Source organism: Talpa occidentalis, unplaced genomic scaffold (assembly GCF_014898055.3).
Source record: "Talpa occidentalis isolate TD23 unplaced genomic scaffold, MPIMG_talOcc4v2.1 talOcc4.4, whole genome shotgun sequence".
Lineage (NCBI taxonomy): Eukaryota > Metazoa > Chordata > Mammalia > Eulipotyphla > Talpidae > Talpa > Talpa occidentalis.
Genome location: NW_023604295.1, coordinates 142,286,634 through 142,308,899, shown reverse-complemented (window position 1 = coordinate 142,308,899; position 22,266 = coordinate 142,286,634). Strand labels below are relative to the sequence as shown.

General features: G+C 37.8%; 1 protein-coding gene across 4 annotated transcripts in view; it reads right to left on the bottom strand.

The window, feature by feature from the left end:
• TENM3 (teneurin transmembrane protein 3) overlaps positions 1-22,266 on the bottom strand; it is a 2,290,771-nt gene that overhangs the window by 774,375 nt on the left and 1,494,130 nt on the right. For all 4 annotated transcript variants that reach the window (XM_054701057.1, XM_054701061.1, XM_054701058.1 and 1 more), the window contains one exon: positions 9,494-9,573. The gene's annotated coding sequence lies outside the window, so the exon portion shown is untranslated. The remainder of the gene's footprint in view (positions 1-9,493; positions 9,574-22,266) is intronic.

Below are 22,266 nucleotides of genomic sequence, written 5' to 3'. Positions count from 1 at the left end.
CTAGGTTTAGTTGTTTTCAGTGAACTCTTTCATGATTTTCATACAGTCAGATAATGAGAATGGACAAAACATATCTAAGTACTGAATAACATGTCTGGTCCATAAAAGAGATGGATTCAGTAAGCAATATCCCTCATATAAGGGAGCCTGTCAGCCAGCTCCGTTCAATGTACTCATGCCACAATTTCCACCATAGAAAGTATTCCGTAGGAATGACAGAATCTGCTGGATGTGCTGTCCTGGTCTCCAATCTCTCCTTCCTCTTCATAACAAAAGTAAGATCTAGCTTTAGTAAAGGTAGCCGCGTGCCCATCCAGAAGAATGAATTTTCAACTGATGCACTTCAGTGACTACCTTTGGCCACTGATACAAAAACTATATGTTTTACTTTCTCAAACCTCCTTAAAGGAAGGGCTGGCATCCTTCTCAGACCCTTCTACTTGCGGTGGTCCTGGAAGAGAGATGTGATGCCTGGAGCTCCAGCTGCTATCTTGGGCCTGATCCAATACCATCAGGTGGGATGGTGAGGGCTGGAAGGAGCCCTAACGACATCCTGGGGCTGCCATACCTGGAAGGTTTCTTGAAGTGAGAAAAGGCATTCCTGTGTGTTTAAGTCACAAGTTTTAGCCATCTTTTATTTGCTGATGAGAATAAATACTGAGAGAGTAGGTAAAACTAAATATGGAAAACTAAATAAAGTACTAATTAACACAGGTTTGTGGGCTTCTAGTTTTCCAATTACTATGAAATCAAATATAGCTCTAAGGAGGAAAATCATCTGTTTAATTGGTTTGTTTTATATTTTTCATATCTCATGTAGGTTGCTTAAGTTTATTAAAACATATATTGCACTTAAATTTGTTACTACTCAATAGGATTTCCATCATTAACTACTACTATGCACTGCTTCCATTCCTCGCTTGAATTCCATTTAAGCTGTTAAATCCTGGAGAAAAAAGAATGTTGTTCCTTTAAGCTCCAACAGCACGTATGTATACTGCTCTTCTGGCATGTATATTTCTATTTATTTTACCAGATTACAAACTCATGGAAGACAAGATCTTTGTATTTTACATTGCTCACAGGAGAGTGATTAATAAATACACAATGAATTTTAAGTATGTATCGGGTACTTTGGTTATTTATATATCCTATGCAAAATATATTTTTTATGAAATCTTAGAAAGGAAAGCAGTATTATTAATAATGTAATTATTTCTTTACATTTCTTTTGCTAGTTTCCCTCACAGTTCCAAATATTTCCCAAAGAAGAAATATAAAGGTCTCAAATATATGACCTTGTAAATCAAAGAAAATGGAAGCTATGAATATCTGAAATCCTACAACTTTTAAATGCTATTAATAAAGACATCAAAATTCTGTTTAAGATACTCTGCATATCTAATGTTCTTAACAAAACATGCATTTCAAGCAGAAGTTTTAAGGGTTTTAAATCACAGATTTTCACAGCATTTCCTTCCGGCAGCTGATGAAAATTGGATAATATACAATCAGAACACTTTTCTACACATTTTAAATTGATTGAAAAATAGAAACAGATTTAACATTCAGAAAAACACATTTGCAACCGTTATATAAAAATGGTCTGATCTGATTTAGTAGATTCTAGGTATAGAAACTCAGAGCTGACAGCATTCTTTGGGATGTTTTAAAACAGAGGAAACGTATTATAGCCCCCAAGCTGCTACTGTCTCAAGTAAGTGCCTCTGACTAACAGTTTGAATCTTCTATAAGGACTATCATAAAAGCAAACCTTCCACTTAAAGAAAGGTGATCTCCATATTTCATTGTAGGTACCGGTCTGACATTACATAGGTTATGAGTAGTTTTCAATATAAAAACCTAACAATAATAAATTGTGAATAGAAAATACATGGAAAAATATTTGCATAAGATTTGAAAGCTCAATATTTATTGCTGCCTCCAAGATTGTCTATAATTTGGTGTATGAGGAATAACTATTTAAGTTGTCAGTTTGCATTAACAAGGTGTATACTCAAATGACAGGAATAATGAACAATAGTATCCACCTTACATCACGTTTGCTAAGTTATTAGGGCATTGGCTGCACTGCCAGGAATGCAGCCCAGAGAACACGATGCTCTGGAGCCAGAGGCCTCACGTTCATGGCCAGATACCACGTGTGCTCGCAGATGCTGTTCTACTTAAGAATTCACTCTTTTCCATATGCAAGGAAACCAAGGACAAGTGCCTGATTCGATGGGTTGTTTGGAGCTACCCAAGTTTCTTTTTTTGTGTGCTTTTCAGAAAGTCAGGTCACAATATGTAAAATGGAAATGACAACTTATTGGAGGAACCGAGAAGAGCGGTTCCAGAAGCAAGACAAGTCTTAACTCCTCTCCTCAATAATACTTCAGGCCTCTGTCCATGTCACTTTGCTCTGTCCAAGTCACTTTGCTCTGTCCATGTCACTTTCCAGGCTCTGGACATAGATTTATAGCCCAACCAACCAGAGTAAGAGAGAGCAATTTGTGGTCTTTTGGCAAAAAGAAAAAAAAAATTCTTCTAAAAAGGGAGAAATTTGTAAGTAAATAGGATAAATATTTCCTGTGTAAGAAATATCCCAACGAAAATATGGTTTGTGTTGTTCAGCTTATTTCTCAAAATACATTTTGACCACACTGAAACTTATTCTAAAGCACTGGCAGATGGGTAGGTAGGTTATACGCAAACTTACAAATTGGTAAAGAAAAAATATTCCTAAAGAGAACTAACAATATTAAGTTTGGAAAAGTTAAACTGAACACTAAAAATGATTGTATAATGAAGACATGGTAGATTACATAGGACATTTCCACTAAAAATCATTATTAATTTCCACTAAATATCATTATTAATAATATTTACAGACAGGGTAGCCACGTGATTTTTTTTGGGCAAAATTAAGATTTTTTTTGAGCTCAAAATGGGGTAACTGTTAATAATAGCATCAATTGGTACTATTTTAGGAAAACTAGACATATGTTCACTCTATGAGAAAAGGGGGGGTTATTTTATTTGGCTAGAGTTAAAGATGATGCTATGTTCTTTAATTCTGTTGTGAACAGAGATTCACTGGGATTATTTTGACTATCATTAAAAATTATGGCAAATCAGAGGAATTTCCACACATGCTCAAAGATGAAGTAACAGGCACTGGACATGCTCTTCTACCTAAAGCAACAATGAGGCTGAACAGAATAGGTGAGACCAGAGTTTTGAGGCAACAGCAAATGACGGACAGTGGGTTTTGAGAAAAGGAAGGCACTAGAAAAGAATTTTGGATTTGTCCTGGCTTCCTGCCTTATGGAATTTCCAGGAAGATACTGGAAACTAGAGCCAAGTAGAGCACTAGTCAAGTGAGGCAGAGAGCCCAGTTCAGTGTTCTGACAGTGTCTGGATTTGCATAGTAGGGTGCCAGAGAGTGCTGCAGGGTAGGCCTAGGAGCAGAGAGGAAAGTCTGCGTGAAGTTACTCTGGGGTCTTCGTGTAAGGCTTGGGTTGCACACAAGGAGGGCAAGACCCCTGTGACTGAGCACTGACCACAGCAAGGTTGAAAAGCAAGATCCCTGTGAAGGATGGAGTGATGTTGAAGTCAACTGAGTCTGAGGGGTAAGAACTTGCGGACCATCTGAAAGCATTACTTGAGATTATAGACTGTGGGTCTGCTAGACTTAATGGCCTGTTCGGCCACCGTTATTGTTACCTGCAGTTCTGCATTCCTGTAGGAGGTCAGAACTGCCCGGACAATCAGCCACAGCAAAATTTTACAAGGCGCCTTTCAAATTAACCAAGAGCAGAAAGCTTGATTGCTCTGGGAGGCTCTGCATCACAGGGAACACTATGCATCACGCTATGTATGATCGGGAATGCCCAGGGGGCCGAGGACTGATGTTTAACAAGGGCCCCCAGAAACTGATCAGTGGAACGCCTTGTTGGCAAGATTGGAACCATGGCCGGGAGTCTGAGGTATGGTTTCGATTACAACACTTGGCTGTCAAGCAGATAAGAATTATCTGGTCAGCAGACTCATGTCCCCCTGAAGCTTTAGATGACAAAAACTCATACTTTAGCTCCACCCATCTTTTCTCTTTGACCTCCTACCCCACGTATCTGGTGCCATGTGATTATTCTATCAATAAAAAGGCCAGAAACTTGCTTGCTCATCAGCATCCTGCATTGCGCAGCTTGTTTCAAGCCTCCTGCTCATCAGTCGTAAACTGGTCTATTGTAAAAGACAGTTGCTGTAAACATTCGATGTGGTGAATACTTTCCCTGATCTTAGGTAGGCTATAATTTATTAAGCACAAACATAAGAATCAACCAAATTGAATAAGTTGATATTTCTATATACCACACCCAACAGCTTTATAGGACCTACCTCTTTCACACAGACTTAGAATGTTTAGCAAGATAGAGCTTATACAAATGTTGTACTACGAAAGAATGTCTCAATAAATTTCAAAAGTTATAAATGTTACAAATATACTTTCTAATGATATTGGGCTTTAATTAGAAATCCATGAGAATAAGAAACGACCTAGAAAAATCGATCTAGAAAAATCCCCTAAGTTGGAATTAAAGTAACTTATCAATACATATGCATGGCAAAAGAGTAAACCATAATGGAAATTGGAACATATTTTCAATTGAATGACAATAAAAACATTATGAGTAACATTTTTGCGGATGCAGCTAAAGCAGTGATTCCAGGGAAATCAGGAATATACTTAAAAGAAAAAAGATTTACAGTTATCTGGAGAAAGAAGACCAAATTGAAACCAAAATAAGAAAGATAAAGGAAGTAGCAAAAATAGGAGCAAAAAGTCATGTATAGTAATAAGAAACAAAAATTAAAGAAAATGAATAAATCTAAGACTAATAAAACGAAGAGACCTCAGCAAGAAAAAATATTTAAAACACAAAATACTAATATTAGCTATGATAGGGATTATGACCAGAGGTCACACAAATATTTTAAGTATAATAAAGTAATATGAATATTTGACCATGTGGACAAAATTATTATGTTGAAAATCAGTTTTCAAAAATTAACCTAGGACTCGAAGTGTGAGTAACTATATTTTTTAAAGCTTCAATTTATAATTAAAAACCTTCCCACCAAGAATACTCCAGACCCAGATGGAACCTCTGGTGAGCTGATTTACAGTTGTATGGAATAAACCAATAAAATAAAACATATCTATACAACGCTTAAGCAGTTTATTTAATGAGTTCAGCAGTTCTGAGTAGTAAAACATGACAGAAATATTTCAAGAAAAGAAAATCAGAGAGTACCATTACTCCTGAGTACAGAATCAAACAGCTTTAATAAAATACTATCAAGTTAAATCCAAGATTACATCACAACCAAGTGGGGATATATCCCGGAAAAGTGAGACAGGCTTAGCATTTAAAAGATCTTGCAAATCATTATTACTCAATAAAAATAATTAAAAAAAACAGTTTAATTCACCAAGTAATCAAATAGAGAAGTGCATCCATATGATTATTTCAATATATCTCAGATGAATAGTTCTAGCAAAATCTCAACACTTATTCATTATAAAATAGCACTTATCAAACTAGGAACAGCAGGAAAACAACTCAGTCTGAAAGACATCTACAAAATGTCTGAAGTTTACATCACACTTAGTGATGAAACAGTGAACATCTTCCTCCTGCGAACAGGAACAAAACCAAAACATCCTTTTTCTCCACTTGTATTCAACCATCTATTCAACAATAGACAAAACATAAAAGGCAAACATATTGGAAAAGATGAAGTCAAACTCTTTACTCCTAGATAAAATGACTGTTTAAATAAACATCCAGAGGAACCCATGGAAAAAACTACTGAAGTAATACATAAATCTGAAAGACTGCAGGATGCAAAGTCAGTATGGAAAATATCAAGTGTATTTCTATCTACCAGCAAACAGTGAAATGGGAAATGAAAGATTTTAAATTCAATTTTTAATAGCATAAAAAGATAACGTATTTAGGAATAACCATAAAAGATGTACAAAAGTTCTATGTTGAAAAGCACATAATCAGGAAAAGGGTCTACATAGAAGGAATTACCATGTTCATGGATTGGGAGACTCAAAATTATTAAAATAGCTATTTATTGTCAAATTAAATTATATATTCAGTACAATCCCAATCAAAATCCCAACAGGTTTTTTTTTTTTCTTAAAGAAATTGACTAGTTGATTAGAAAATACATATGGAAATGGAAGGGATCTCAAGTAGCTAAAACAGGCATGAAAGAGGAGAACAAAGTTGGAGAACTTAAACTGACTGACTTCACGACGAGTGTGCAAGTGCACTAATGATATAGGGAATAAGTGAAGAAATCCTTGAATCAGAATAAACAATTTACATTTACAATTGATTGGTTTTCATTAAAATAACAAAACCATTCAATTTGGAGAGGAATTATTTCTCAAAAAATTGTGTTGGTGTAACTGCATAAAAACCTGAAAAAATGCATCTCAACCCCTACCCCAAACCATGCACAAAAATTAATTCAAAATCATTATAAACTCAAATGTAAGAGGCATAACTATAAAGATTTTTAAACTTGTTTTGGCAAATATCTCTTAGAAAAGACACAAATATCTCTCATAAAGGATAAAAACATGAACAATTAGATTTCATCAAAATAGCACCTACTTATCAAAAGACAAAGAAAATAGATAAACCACTGACTGATGAAAATATTCAGAAAGCATAAACTGTAATATGTGTATTATTTTCAAAATATATTTTAAACACTCCTACAAACCAGGCAAACACACCTAGTGGGCAAACGACTCATACACTTAAAAAACAGAAGATATATGAATGACTAATAAGCACATAAAATATGCTTTGCACCATTAATCATAGGGTAATGCAAATTAAAGACACAATGAGATCCCATACAAAGCGACAACACAAAAGACTAATAACTTCAGATACTGGTGAAGATTTGAGAAGAATGTAACTCGCATACATTTCTGGTGGGAGCACAAATTGAGACAAAGATTCTGAAGAAATTGAGACAAGAAATTGAGACAAAGATTCCTTGCCCCTTGTAAGTTCTTTAGAAAGTTTAACATATACTGGCTCAATAACCTAGAAACTCCACTCTTTTCTATATCCCAGGAGAAATGATTCCATGTGGCCACAAAACAGCTTTCCAAAAAAATTTGTAATACCTTTATACATAATATCTAAAACTTGGAAATAACCCAAATGTTCAATGGGAAAATGACCACATAAATTGGGGCATAGTCATTTGATGACATACTACTCAACAATAAATGAAAATGTGCAAAACTATTGTGTTATACTCAAAAAACAGAGATGGAACCTCCCAAATTCTACGGAATGAAAGAAGCCAGAAGAAAAAGGCATAAGTTCTACACTTGCCTTTAAATGAATTTCAAGGGTAGGCAACACTAATCTTGATCAAATCAGAGGAAAGGTTGCCTAGGGGGGATGGGGTGAGGGACTGACCCTATATTATATAAAATATTACTTGTTTTTCAGATTTATGGATACTGAATGCAGCTGAACAGAATATATTCCAAGTATCTATTTTTGTAATTCCCAGCATTTAAAAAAGTTGGGATATTGTCAGTTTGTGTTTTTTACACCAATTTTAATGTTCAACTTGCTAAATGCTTTCTAACATACATTTTCTTTAAGATGAATAGAAATCCACTGAAGAATTTTAAATAAAACTTAATTAGGAAATAGTGCTTTGAATATTTTTCTTGAATGTAAAATTTACATAATGAAAGATGATTAAATACATGTTCTGTAACATGTAGGTATGTAGAAGACTATAGGGTGCTCAACTGGCACACATGCTAAAATTTAAGATCAAAGTTAAAAAAGTTTCTCTGGATAACAGATAATTAACCTATAATGGACAGGATTAGGTCAACTATCACACATTGATTTGTACATCATTAACAGTGCTAAAGGTATAGAGATAGAAATTATTTTTAAGGTAGGCACCAGATGCCCTAAAATTAAAATTAATAAACTAGGCTTGAGAAGTTATAACATTTAGTAATACTATAAAAGAAATTAGGAACTACCAATATTTGTTGGAAATATAGGAAAGGTAGAAAACCCTAGTATCTTTCTCTCCAGGATTTCAATCAATAAGATACTATCTGAACCACTAAGTGGAACATTTGAAGTGTTAGACTTTAATTGTTATTTCTTGGGAAAATGCCTAGAAATTAAGAGATTAGGGGACTCTTAGTAAAGCCATCTCTAGAATAGATAACTGGCAGTGTCTCTTTTAAAGTAAGTAAATGCAATCTCATTTATTATGCTAAATACAATAAAGCCTTTAACGAATGTGTAATTAGGCTGTTAGAGGATCTAACTGCACCTCCATCTATTTTCTTGGTTCCTTTGAGAAACCATGCAAAATTTTCATCCTATGTTAATTATCGATTTAATCAGTCAGTGCTATAGGAAAATCTTTTGCTCTCATTATAAAAGATAGTTGCTGTAAACATTTGACGTGTGAATACTTTCCCTGCTCTTAGGCAGGCTATAATTTATTAAGCACAAATATAAGGAAAAAAAAAAAAACTGAGCAGAGAGCTTAATCAGCGTTGGCCCTCAATTAAAACAGGTAATATTTGCTGGGTTTAAGAAAAAAAGCAGATGACTCCAATTAGCTGTCAAATCATCTGGCAAAACAGCTGTTACATAAATCGAGAATCACTTGGTCTGCCTGATCATTTTTTCAGTTTTGTCTTCATTTTTCAGACATTTAAAAAGAGAGTTCCTCCATTCATGTAAAATTTGAGAAGTGGGGAAACTCACTGGCAGCATTAGAAGTCATGGTTTTAATGAACTCTGATGAGAGAGGGAAAGGGAGGTAGGGAGGGCGTGCTCTGGGAAGGGCAGGAGGCTTGGGGCCTGGCTGGGGTGCTGGCGATACTGGTTTTTGACTGGGTCCTGGTTCCTTGAATCTGCTCAGTCAGTGAAAATTCCTCAAGCTGTGTGCATGGAACTGGTGTACTGGCCTAACACTCAGCGGGTCTCACACACTGAACTTCATCCACAGGTTCTTGGAAATTCTGATTTTAAGCAAAACGACCCACAAGCAAGTCCTTAATTAAAGTCCTTTTGGTTTGGATTTTTTTTTTTTTTTTCGTCAGCATTACAACAAAATGACATTATTTGAGGACTTGTTGCACTTCAATAAAATTGACACAAAAATATAAATTCCTTCCAGAAACACATGGAATCACCTCAGTTTGGTGTCCAAATGAAAAGGCTTTCTGATACTCTGTAAGAGATGATTCTCACAAACATTTCTCCATCAATTCCCTCTGTTCTCCAAGAAAACATAACAATATTCCAGCATCTTACAAAGTAGGACATTAAAAAAAATGACACATAAACATCAGCTTTTGGATAATAATCAGATTTAAAATGTACATGCTCCTTACCCAAAAGGTGTTTTCTCTCTCAAGTGTGTGGCAGTTTGCTCATGGAGATGCTAAGCGAAGATCCTGGTGGTGGCCCGCACCTAGAAGAACAGAACAAAGAGAAAACTCGCTGAGCTGCAAGTATTTACTGTCCCATAGCTGTTCACTGCACTCCAGTGTATTTATGCACCTAACTATAAAATCAAGACTCATTGACTCAAAGGTTTGTGAAACAATGTAGGTAGTGGAAGGTTCTTTGGTTCCCAAAGGGAACCAATCTGGCACAAGGGTCCTAGGCTAAAAAAAAAAAAAAAATTGTTCCTCCCTGAGAAATGATCAATAAGATGATGGGGTGTGAACAAACGGCCAAGGGAGAGAGCGTAGACTATAAAGAAGTGGGTAAACAGACAGACTAGCTTCCATCTAGGACAGACTCACAGTTAGGAGGAAGGATGAAGCAGGGAGACAGGAGAGGCGGCAGAAGGCTCAGCTGTCTGGCATTATGAAAAGGCAAGCAAGGCAAGTTTTATGGAGGGGGCTGAGCTTAAGAGTGGAATGCTTTGAAATTCAATCAGCATCAATACTCAAAAGTGGTGATTTTTTTGTTTGTTTGTTGACTAGGTCAGGTGCTGAGTGAACGTGGTCAGGTGCAAGGGTGATGATGAAAACTGGGAGGCGGTACAGGCTGGCCTCCTAGTTCACCATTGCACACACCCAAGCACAAATCCTTGCAGTCAGCATCTGTATGTGTCTGTGAGCCACCGGTGGGTAAACCTTTTGCAGATCACCCTGGATGAGGGCATAATCCACTCCCTGAAAAAGGAAACTCATAGAGGTGACCCAGGCACTCTGAAGGTGCAGCACGTTGGGTGCAGAAATATGGACAAGGTCATGTCCTGGAGAGGTGCCCTGCTTTACAGAATGTGTCCCTGCTCTGGAAGCCAGTTATTTCCATAAAGTGGTTCTCCATTTTCTTAGCACATCAAGGTCCCTACAGGTGGTTACTCCTCCCCATACCCTGGAGATGTGTGGACATGGAAACCCTAGAGAGAGTTCATGTATGTTGAGTACGCCCTATGAGCAAGACCTCATAGAATCTCCACAATCACCTTAAAAGTCAGGCAGTATTTTAATGCACATATTACAGATGCTCAAACAGAAGATTAGAAAACATAAGGAATCTGCCAAAGGTCACTCTTCACAAATCTTATATTATCAATGGTGCTTTTATTCCCCCATCATAGTCAGGAATATTTCTCGATAATTCTCTTGGTTGCTATACATGTCTGCACTGAGATTCGAGTCCAGTGTTATGGGATATCCCGGGGCACGCTGGAGGAGAGAGTCAAGGACTCCTGTTGCACTTGTTTATAATTTCTAACTTGATGAAAACTTGCAGTGTTTGTGTTGTGGATCACATAAACCATAGCACATACTTTCCAGCTTAAGTACCTGACACACTGCTTCTTCACTCCTGGTTACCAGGTGTCCCCTGAGATCCTGGGGCAGTGGAGTGGGTGACACATGACACCATGGAAGATGGTGGAACTGGGCCAACCAATGTCCAAACTCAGGTATCAGGACCAGCAACCATTTGCGATGCTAGAGTTTTAGGTTAGAGGGAAATGGTGATGACACAAACTGGTGGTTAATATTCTGGAGTCAGTCCCTTGAGTGTTACAGCTCAACACAAGCAGTTTGGAGCTGAAGGAGTTTTGTCTCATTTTCACTTGACTGTGGAAATGGCTGGGAGAGGAAGCTGGTGGTTTCCCAGCATTTGGGAGGTGCCATGGACTCCTCAGTTTGGAAGTTTGCACCTGAGCAAGCCAAGTGCGTCTCCACCTGGAAATGTGTGGGCCTCATTCTGTAGCGGGACTGAGAAAATACTCTTCTATTTATCTCACTGTCTCTGTGGGCTTTTGCCATCTGGACCAGGAATCTAGTCACATCATCTTTTAAGATTGTTTCTTGGAAAAACACATTCTGTATTTTCCCTGTTTCCATATTTATTCAGGACATAGTCATTGACTGTTAGCCCTATGTCTGACGCCCTATCAGTTGACTATTAACCCACCCAGCAGTGAAAACAAATATGGTGGCTCACCTAAGTGAACTTCTAAGTGCCTGCGATGCAGCAACATTTCATGAATATGCTAGCTGAAGACTGCCTATGTTTCCCTCAAGTTGACCTATTCCTTTAGATCAACCACCAAAACAGCACAGAGGAGCCAAGAAGGAAGTGAGCTGGTGTGAATGTGGCACATACTTGGGTCAGGCATGAGTCGATGCCTAGAACGCATGATGTACTTGTCCTCACAGCCGTCCTGTGGGGCAGTGACACCCCCCGATTTAAAGCCCACTTTGGTTAACACTGAGGAACATCTTTCTCTACCAGGCCAGGCTGCCTCTCCAGAGGCAAGAATTCTTGCCTGCAGCTCTGCACCTAACTTGTGCCCTCTAGTAGCAGCCTGGGTCACCGCTGCCAGTTTCCCTATTCACAGAGGTGCCTTTTATTTGTCCGGAGCTCCTGGTAATTTGTTGCCAGGGTCATCAGAGCTGTTACTGGTCTATCATGTTTGAAGGAAATTTTACAGTTTGTAGCTGGGAGATATAAATATATATATATATATATATGCATGAGTATTAGAACATATATATAATACATGCAACATACATATAATATACCTATGATATATTATAACACAATACATATATAATACCTATAATAATAAAATATATAATATAATATATGTTTTAATACTCATGCTGATTGCTATTAACATTTTCAACATGTTCTTTTTTCTCAAGTGCCATAATAAAGCACTGTCAGCTAAGAGATCTGTTAATATGTAGAGAAACACAATTATTCTAGGTTATAGAGGTGTGTTTAAGCACCTAGATAATCTGATATTGTCCACCCTTCATTACTTACACTTAGACATTTTAGAGTATATACCAATCATTTCCTGATACTACAAAACCTAGTGTCAGGAGTTATCCATAGTTCTCTTTTCTGAAAAACAGCCTCTCTATCAGAGGGTCTTGGCCATTTATGTAATGATTCAGGATATAACTGTCCTGGGGTTCATAGGTGAGAATAAGTCAAGTAAAAAAAAATCCCTAAGCTATCAATTGTTAATGCATTGGTTCAGTGACTTCTCATTCCTTTAAAATTGTAGGATTTTTATTAAGAGTAGTTATATGGCAATGAGCTAACCCAAAGCAACATCTATATAAGACAAGTCACTCAATAGTGCAGTACTTGGTTTGATTGTTCAGAGCAACTAAATATGAATTAGACTGACACACAGTTGATCACCATACAGTTAATCACAAGGGTGTTAGTACCTTCTAGATTGACTGTGACTTGGGCCATACAACTATAATTTGTACTTAGCCTCGATTTCTTGAAAATTACCGAAGATAGAAATAGCAAGTTAATTTATGGAGAGTAATTACTTAAGGGTGCTACTGAGTTTAGCCATGCAATCAAGATTATGGTTTCCAAATATCAAGTGAATTAAAATAATCATTTGCGATTAACTTTTCTCTTGCAAAACTATTTTCAGCATTCAGTAATTTGATATACTTCACAAATATTTAGAAAATAACTAAGATCTAGAGACTTAAAGGAAATGGATAAAATCTATAACTTGGAACGACCCCTACTCTATGCAGGTTTATGAACAGTGGCAACCAAACTGATAATTTAACATGGCCTGAACCTGACACATTTCTACGTGTAAAGATATATTTTTTCTATGTTGTAAGGTTTTTCCAATCAAGTCTGCTTAAATATAAACTTGGGAGGTTTCTGATAAGAATCATAATACAAATGGAAGAAGAGTTGAAGGGACCAGATTTCTAAAGCTCAACAAACCCAGAGATGTGTATCCTATCTGCAGATCAGAAGAAAAAAATTATCTATGATGAAAATAGAGTGGAAAAAAATGGTTATTACTGTCAGCGCTAAAAAGCTTATAGAGTCACTGATTAAGGTCACTGCCAATTTTATCAATGAAGAAAATGCTTTTGCTAGGATGCAACCACTCACTTTTACCATCCTCTCCATAGGCATGTGGGTGACGTTTCTGTCAGTATGCCCACGATCAAACACAAAGAGGATTCTGGGTCAGCCAGATGAGAATTCTTTAGAAAACCCTACATCATCTCAAACCAGCTCCAAATGATGCATTCTAAGTCTTCCTGTCCTCTTGTTTCTCTCAAGGCTGTATCATTAGATAAAAGAAGAAGGAAAGAAAAAATAACCACTAGGCACATGAACATTAGTTCTTGGGCTTCCTTGGAAATAAAATCTAAAATATTCAGAACAAACCTTCCCTTTAAAGATTTATTAATCAGGGCCTCCCCGGTGGCGCAGCGGTTGAGCGCTGGGTTGCGAAGCTGCCCGCAGCCTCGGCAGCGCCGGTTTGATCCCCGGCTGCTCCCAGGCCACCGGGCAAGGGTCCCACATGGCGCACAGACTCTCCTGCTGCCCGCTGATCCCCTCAGCGGTGTACTTCGGTCCTTCTGCCTGTTCTGCTCCCTACTCTGGCTCTGGTGAGCCAGACTGTACCCTCCCGTGCTTCTGACTGTACCCAGCATTTGCATAAATAAACAAATCTTTAAAAAAATTATTAACCAAAGAACAGCTAGTGAGATCTAAATCCCATGGTCTAATCTGATACCCAACCAACACCTTGCTGGTCAGCAGCAAGCCCAGCCTGGTTGCTCAGGGGAAGTTAATTAAATCATTTTCCTACCTGAATGCACCACAGAAGGTGCAAGATGTGGTAAATTGCCTCTGATAGTAGTTGAACAATATAAGTAGAAATGATAATGGGTCAAAAACACATAGAATTTGCATCAGAACACACTTGGAATTACTTCATACAAATAACTTGACACGTGCAGGCAAGTAGATGTCCTCAGAGCCCGAGTCATAGAATCCACTCACTGCAGAGCAAGGCAGGAATGCGCAATGGAAGAGGGAGGCTTCTAATTTGCATTGATAATTCCAAGTCTCAGACAAAGGAGCATGCTCTCTGGGAAACACTGATGTGAAGGGGTAAGAGCCATTTAACCACAGTAAAGGAAGCTCTGAACATTGACATTCCCCATCTGGTATATTAGGGCTTTTGGATCTCAATCTGACAACCTACACAGGTAGTTCACCCACCATCTAACACTATGGGTAATGTGTCCTCATCCTACCAGACTTCCCCTAATTTTATTTATATTCTGATCTATATGTCAGCTGACTTGACATTGATCACATTGCTACTAACTCTGTTTCCTGCCCTGGATCCCCTTTTGTGTCTTAACAAGGTTCTACATTTAAGATTTTTGGGTTTTTTTTTTTTTTGGCAGAAACAGAAAACTCTATGTGGCACACAAAAATAACTCTCTCTTCTTCCTTTGTCTTTATTTTTTTTTGGGGGGGAGGTACCATGAATTTTTCAATGTAATAGTCATTAGTACTCAAGAAAACAATGCTGCAGAGATACCCACATGGCACAGCAGACCTCTCCTGTCTCGCCCGCTGCTCCCCTCAGCAGTGTGTTTCAGTCAGTCTGCCTGTTCGGTTCCCCACTCTGTCTCTGGTGAATCCTCTCACCCTCCCGCACATCTGGCCTGTACCCTATTCTTGTATGCATAAATAAATAAATCTTGAAAAAAGAAAGAAAACAGTGCTGCAAATATCTATCTGGAAACAACCTCAGACCCTCTCAGTTCATTATGAGTGAGTTGATGCTGGGTCTCTAAAGCTCAAAGCGTGCCCTATGGACTTTTCTGGAACTTCAAAATTCGCCCTGATGGACAGAAAACTCATCTTTGACTCTCACATTTAAACAATATGAGGTTAATGGATACTCACTAGTATTTGCTGAGTTGCCAGAAGGTACTCTTTGTAAATTAATATTAGCATGTTGCCCAGAAATAACAGAATTCTAAATCAGTATTTCCCACAAAGACATGTCATCGGAACTCAATATTTGGGAATCTTCCAATACTCCTATTCATGTTCACATGAAAATTGTTAGAATTCCTGAAATCTGGAGAGAGGTATGTGGTTATTACAGCTGTTTTGAATTGGTCGTGGTTGCGGACAAACATAAATGTATTAACGTATTTGTAACATAACTAGAAGATTTCTGTTTGTTCATCATCTGGTTTTGCTGTGTTGGTGATATGTTGTTATTTTGTTTCTAGTTCAGTTTTCTTTTTTATCATGGACTTTTTGTGCCCATAAAAGTTAGAAATAGATCAGGGTATATAAATCTCTAATAGAGGAACAGTCAAATGGCTGGAGAAGTATTACCATTCAAGAAGGGAATTGGACAGAAAAAGTTCCATGAACAATGGTCTAAAATAACAAGTTTTGGCCACATGCTTTTAGATCCCTGCATTGGAGAAAGGCTTGGGGGGACTGGGTCCCAAGGAAGGGATGTCAAGGCCAGGAGATCAGTTTTGCCCAGGGTCAACCTGATTTGTACCTTCCAGAAAACCCCAGTTTGTTTCAATTTTACCTACTTATCCAGGTACCAAGAGGACCATTAGCTTTTCCCCCATAATTTGTTTTTTCCTAACATTACTAGAAATTCATTTTCTACTCAGAATGTAAATTATGTTTCCTATTTGTTCTCAAACCAGTGTAGCATTTCTTTATGCTTTTTATGCATGATATTTACTGTGTCTTTGACATTTTTATTTAGTAGTCAGTATTAATAAATCTTCATGAAAATAACAGTCACTGTGATTTTGTTAAAAATGCATTGCTTACAGTTCTTTGAAGAAGTATGAATGTTTAGTTAGAAAGACAAACAAGCCAACAAAGGAAAACTGTCAAAGAAGCAACTGTGTTATCTTGCATTGGTGAAATTAATATATTTAACTGAACTGCTATTTTTTTCACCTCCATTCTTTTCAGTTTCTTAGAATATGAAAATGGAGTTAAAGTAGTATTTTTCAGGTCATTTTGGCAAAAATATTCATAAATCAGTCCATAAATGCAATTGTATAGTTTTCCATAAAAATATCAGAAATTTACCAACATTGTTCAGGACACGTTTTTGAAATATATTATTCACATGAACATTCTTCCTATTGCCTAAGCTGAAGTTCTTTCTTTGTACCTATATTTAACCTCGCTGGTAACTTCAATGGGAACTGAGAGTGTCTACTTTTTATGGACAAATCTATTTTACAAACAAAATAAATCCATTCCAATTCCTTTTCATGGTTCATATATCTTATTCCTCTGGAAACAGAACTTTCTTGTTCCAAACTGGATATGGTGGTTCAGTCATTAAATAATCAAGTAATAATAACGCAAGAAACATAAAATGGTTTTATATAATGAAGCAACAATTAAAAATATACCTTTATTTCATTTTCACATAAATGAAACACATAAAAACATACATAAAAAGCTAGCTATTCAAGTACCTGGCACATGAGGAGATCTAAAATGATGTGACATGTTGCCCCCTTATTGACTTACTTCTCATAGCAGCTTGGTCTGTGATAAACCTTGTCATAGGCTTTGTTCTTCAAGGAGACATTTCATGAAGCTCATAAAAGTTAAAAGAAGCTTGGAATGAGATGAGAAAAGAGAACAGTGATATTGGTAAAAAAAAAATTGGGAAAGGGCAGTTGAAAATATATGTTAGTGTGACATCAGAAAAAAAGAAATGAAATAGTATATATATAAATGTTCTGCATTAGAGACATAGTAGTATTGGCAAAATCTTATCAGCTTGTGGTCTTCTATGGTCCTAAGTTCTTTAACAGGCAGTTAGTCTAGTATTTGTAGAAGAGTAAGTGTGTGTGCATATGTGTGCATGTGTGTGTGTGTGCACACTTTGTAATTAAGAGACATTATCCTGTTCCTTTTAAAGGTGAATGAAACATCTACCTCTCTTTAAGGAGCTCTTTCTTCTTCTTCTTCTGTTTAGAAAAAGAAAAAGTTTATTGAGGAGAAAAGGAACAGAAATAAAGTGGGACTCTTTAAGGAGCTCTTCTAAAGGACTCTACTTTTACCATCCTATCAATAATCTTATTGTCTATGAAGAACAGTTACAGCATCAACACAAAATATAATAGTTTTCACCCCAAACAGATAAAAATCAACATTGAGGACATGAGAATGACTCAGAAGGGTGGTTACAGTTTCTTTCTTTTTTAAAATTTTTTTTAAAGATTTATTTATTTATACAAGACCTGGGGTACAGTCAGAGGCACCGGAGGGTAGGAGGGTGAGAGGATTCACTAGAGACAGAGTGGGGAGCAGAACAGGCAGACAGACCGAAGACACTGCTGAGGGGAGCAGTGGGCGAGGCAGGAGAGGTCTGCTGTGCCATGTGGGTTTCTCCCTGGCCGGCCGGGTATCGAACCCGCACTGCAGAGGCTGCAGACAGCTTCATAGTGTGGCGCTCAACCCGCTGTGCCACCAGGGAGGCCCTTTATTTAAATTAATTTTTTTAAACTTATTTATTTAAGGGTGGCTACAGTTTCAATCTGTGGGCACACTTTTCATAGATACCTAAGGCAAAGAATAAAGAAATCATATTGGCAAAAATCTACAGAATGGTTTGCTTAGTGACGGTGACATTCCTCTCCATTCAGCAGCTGTTAATAGAGAAACTCTGACAAAGGGTAACTTCACAACAAAGTTTTATTTAACTGATTGTGGCAGGTAGGATGAAAGAAAAAAGAGGAGAAATAGAATTAAAAGGAAAGAAGATGACACCCAGCACGAACAGATTCTATATAACCATCCTTAAACTAATGACATAAAACTGTTAAACACTATCAATAAATTTACTTATGAAGGTAAATTTCAGCGCAAAGACATTTGACAAGTCATGGAAGTAAGACACGGAGAAAACAAACAGAGAGAAAAAACCTGAACAAATAAGTAATGACTGAAACACTCAGCAAGTTCCAGCTTGCTTGGAATAGTGTCCACATAATGAATATTTCAGGCGCATTTTGAGATCCTTATATTTTTCAAAGACAAGTAGACAAGATGCATTTTACATCTGTTAAAGACCTCTGATTGGCATATATGTTGAAAGACCGCCTCAAGATTGAAAGGCAGAATGCTTCTCAAAAGCCATAGCTATGAAATATTTATTGCAACTTCTTTCACAAAAAAGAATGAGTTGACTCTGTGACATGAATCTCTACTAATAATACCAACAAAATTACATGTCTTCTGTTAAATGATTATTCTTCGAAGGTGAACCAGGTCTTGTTCGTGGTAGATGCTTAGAGCAGAATAATACAAGTATTATTTATAGTGTTCTTGGAAAAGATAGTAATGGATTTCAAGCATTATTGCATGGGGTGTAAGGTCTGCTAAAGATTTTTAAGACAATGCTGAATGAATCATTTTTCTGGAATGGTTTTGTTTCTTTTTAATTTCAAAATTACCTTAGTGTCGATATCAACCTCTGCTTGCGAGAACCTTTTGTATATAAAAAGCTGCAGCTATACCTTGGAGTATACTTTTTATTAAGTAAGGCAAAGACTCGAGTGTCTCCAAATATTGCTCAAATCTCCAAAGCCAGCTGAATAAATAAACATTATGTGATCTGTAGCCCAAAAGTCTGCAAATGACTCCATATGATGTGAAAAAAAAAACCTCTGATTCCTTCTAAGTATTTCTTGGAGCCAATGATCAGCAGTTTTGTTTAAGTTCTGGGACCCCTGAGCCTCCATAAAAATAACTTTGAAATATTATATTATGTGTGAAAATTTTACACACATCCACATTTATAATCAGCAGGCAGGCCCTCTGCCCTTCTTCAACTTGATAATCAACCATAGTGCCTACTCAAACATGGAAAAAAGAAAAGACTCAGAACTCCAAAGCACATAATCTTAGTGCCGTTTAGAACCATGCGCATTTCTGAAATCCTCTATTACTGCAAATCTCTTGGTCGTATTTTCTATGGAATTGTCTGTTTCTCATTACCAAAGTCTAAAGAAATTTGACACAGTCATGTAACAATTGGCAAAGCAGTGTTAGGAAAGTGCATTCCAAAGTATTCAGCTTATCTTTTCCTTTCCAAAGTAGTAACTACTGTCTGACTTTCCTGCTTTGGAGAAGCCACTGTGGGGGCGGGGGGTGGAAGGGTAGAAGGAAAAAAAAAAATCAAACCAAAGTAAATTTAGCAATGGTTTTGTGCCAGAATCAATTGCAGACCTCAGCTTTTAAACAATGAATTGTAGTTAACAGGCACTAGGACAATGTCCTCATGGAGAATTCTTACTCTGTACAGCTTGGGGGAAAGTGAACCCTGTTATTCTTTGAACCAAGTTTGCCAGAATAAGGTGACGTGGGTAAGGCTTGAGGTTTGCTGTGCTCAAATTCTACTGTAATGATCAAATCCTTAGTGGCCTCAGAAAATCAGATTATTAACTTCCAGAGATGGTCTGTGGCACTTTTTTCCCTATTGTCTTGGTTGTCTATTTTCATTTTTTATTATTTTATTTCGTGGTAACACTGGTTGACAAAACTGTATAGGCTGCAGGGTTATAAAGCCTTATACCCCTTCAGATGTAGGTGTATTTCGTTCTTTCATGTAATTAGCACTCAGAGACAACATGGCATCCTTTCTCAAGAGGGAAGGGGTTGGGGGAAAGAAAGTCTGTAGGAGAAGCTGCAAATACCAACTTCCCAGGGACTTCTGTGTGTTATATTCCAACAGGTGTGTTTTCTGCTTACGCAAGTCTGCGAAGTTAGGCAGTTATTACGCACACAATATACTCAGACAACTCTGGATGCTCAGCAACATCTGATCAATTAAGATAGAACTCTGTTTTTGCAATTCAAGCTTTTAAAAAGCATTCTAGTTAAAATACATGGCAAATACATGCTGGGATAATTGGTTGTCAAAGTACATTGGTACCACTGAGTAGTCTTAAAATAGCAGGAAATGCAACTGAATACTGGTAAGGAAATCACTATTTCACTTTCTCAAATAAAACATATTGCACCTCTGAGTTCACAATTGGATATTTGCTGAGAGCCTGTAATTAACTCATAATGATGAGAACCACAGTAATAAACATTTCCTTAGCAAAACATTCCCTTGTTTTCCTAATTTCCTACTCTTTTGCTATTTCCTTGTCAGGTTTTAGTTAGTCTGTCACTAATAATCAAATAAAGAATGAAGAAAAGGGCAAATAATTTTTCAAGAAGGGAAATGCTCGTTTTAATTATATATAAAGTACCTATCTTGATTAAAAACTAGCACATCATCAGAAAGTTCCTATCAAGTGAGCATAAATGGGGGGGGGGAGGGCACTTTTGATATATTTTATTGTGAAAACCGAGAACCAAGAAAATCAAAATGCCCCTCAACCCCATCACCTAGCGCAGCTGCTCCCAGATTCACCCCCCTCCTGTCTCCCTGCGCACGGCTGTCAGATTAATCTTCCCAAATACCTTTTCATCATGTCACTCCTTTGCTCCAAACCCTTCAATAGCAGCTCAATACCAACTGCACAAAGTCCACATTCCTTGGCCAAGCACTAAGCCCCTCTAACAATCTGGTTCCAATTTTCCTTTCTTGCCTCATTTCCCGCTACTCGCATCTCGGGTAGTGGCCCCGGGAACTCTGCGGGTCTCCTCCACAGCCTCTGAAAACACTGCCTCAGGCTCCCTTTCCTGTTATTTTCTCAAGTTGTTCTCCACCCAGGGCACTCCCTCTCTCCATTCCTAGACTTATTCAGCCACACCCTATGGCTCTGCTTTGAATCCAGCTGTCAGGTATAGTACCTGCTCTAGGAAAGCTCCCCAACCCCGCGGGATTGCAGGATTCACCTGAACACACATCTGCGGCTGCCCCAGGAGGTGGCCATGGACCGTGGTCATGCTAGGACACAAAGCAGGAGGCCAGCATCTGATTTGCACGACCAGTGCCAATAGCCAGTTAACTACCCCAAGGCCCTCCCCAAATTTCTCTATAACCTCCCCAAAATAAAGTGCACAAGACGTCCAATTTGGGCTGCATTAGTGAAAAGCCTCAATCTCTATCCAATTTACTGCCTGATAAAATGTATGTTCAAATTAAATAATTTGTGAAGGTAAATAAGAATCAAATCAAATCAAACTACTTTGGATATTCAAAGGAATTGGGTCGCAGCTTGTATTCACTGGGCCCATCCAGCTCTGCCGCCTGGTTTGATGGCTTGATGTGAGGACGAGGGGCTGGTGAGGTCGGCCAAGCTGGTTCACTGCTTCCCCTGTTCTCCTGCCCTCTGCTCTTCTCCCATGAAAATGCCAGTTTGTCATCTACCCTCTGCTTCCCTCCTGCTGATGACTTACCTATCACACTTGAATAAAATCCCATCCCTGTGCAGAACGGAAAGGCCCTCTGCTCAGCCTTTCTCCCTATCACCCTTCCCTGGCCCACACCCCCCCAGGCCTTCTCCCTGCTCCTCCATCCTTGCAATGACTGGTCTCCTGATTCAAATCCTCCGCCCTGGGTCTCTTCCTGGCAGATTTCCTTATGTACAGTCACAAACACTGCTCCTCAATAGGCCATTCTCACCACAAAACCTAATTTCAGTGGCTTCCACTTTCTCACTCTATTTTCTACTAAGTCATCCCATCAATTTTTAAACTATCCCTTCCCAGTATCTGAAATAATCTTATTTAATTAGTTATTTACATCCCTGTGTTTATCTCCTTCCACTAGAAGAAAATTCTATCATGACAGGATCTGATTTGTGGAAAGATTCTAAAAGTACAGCTCAACTAGAGTATCGACTTTAAGTAC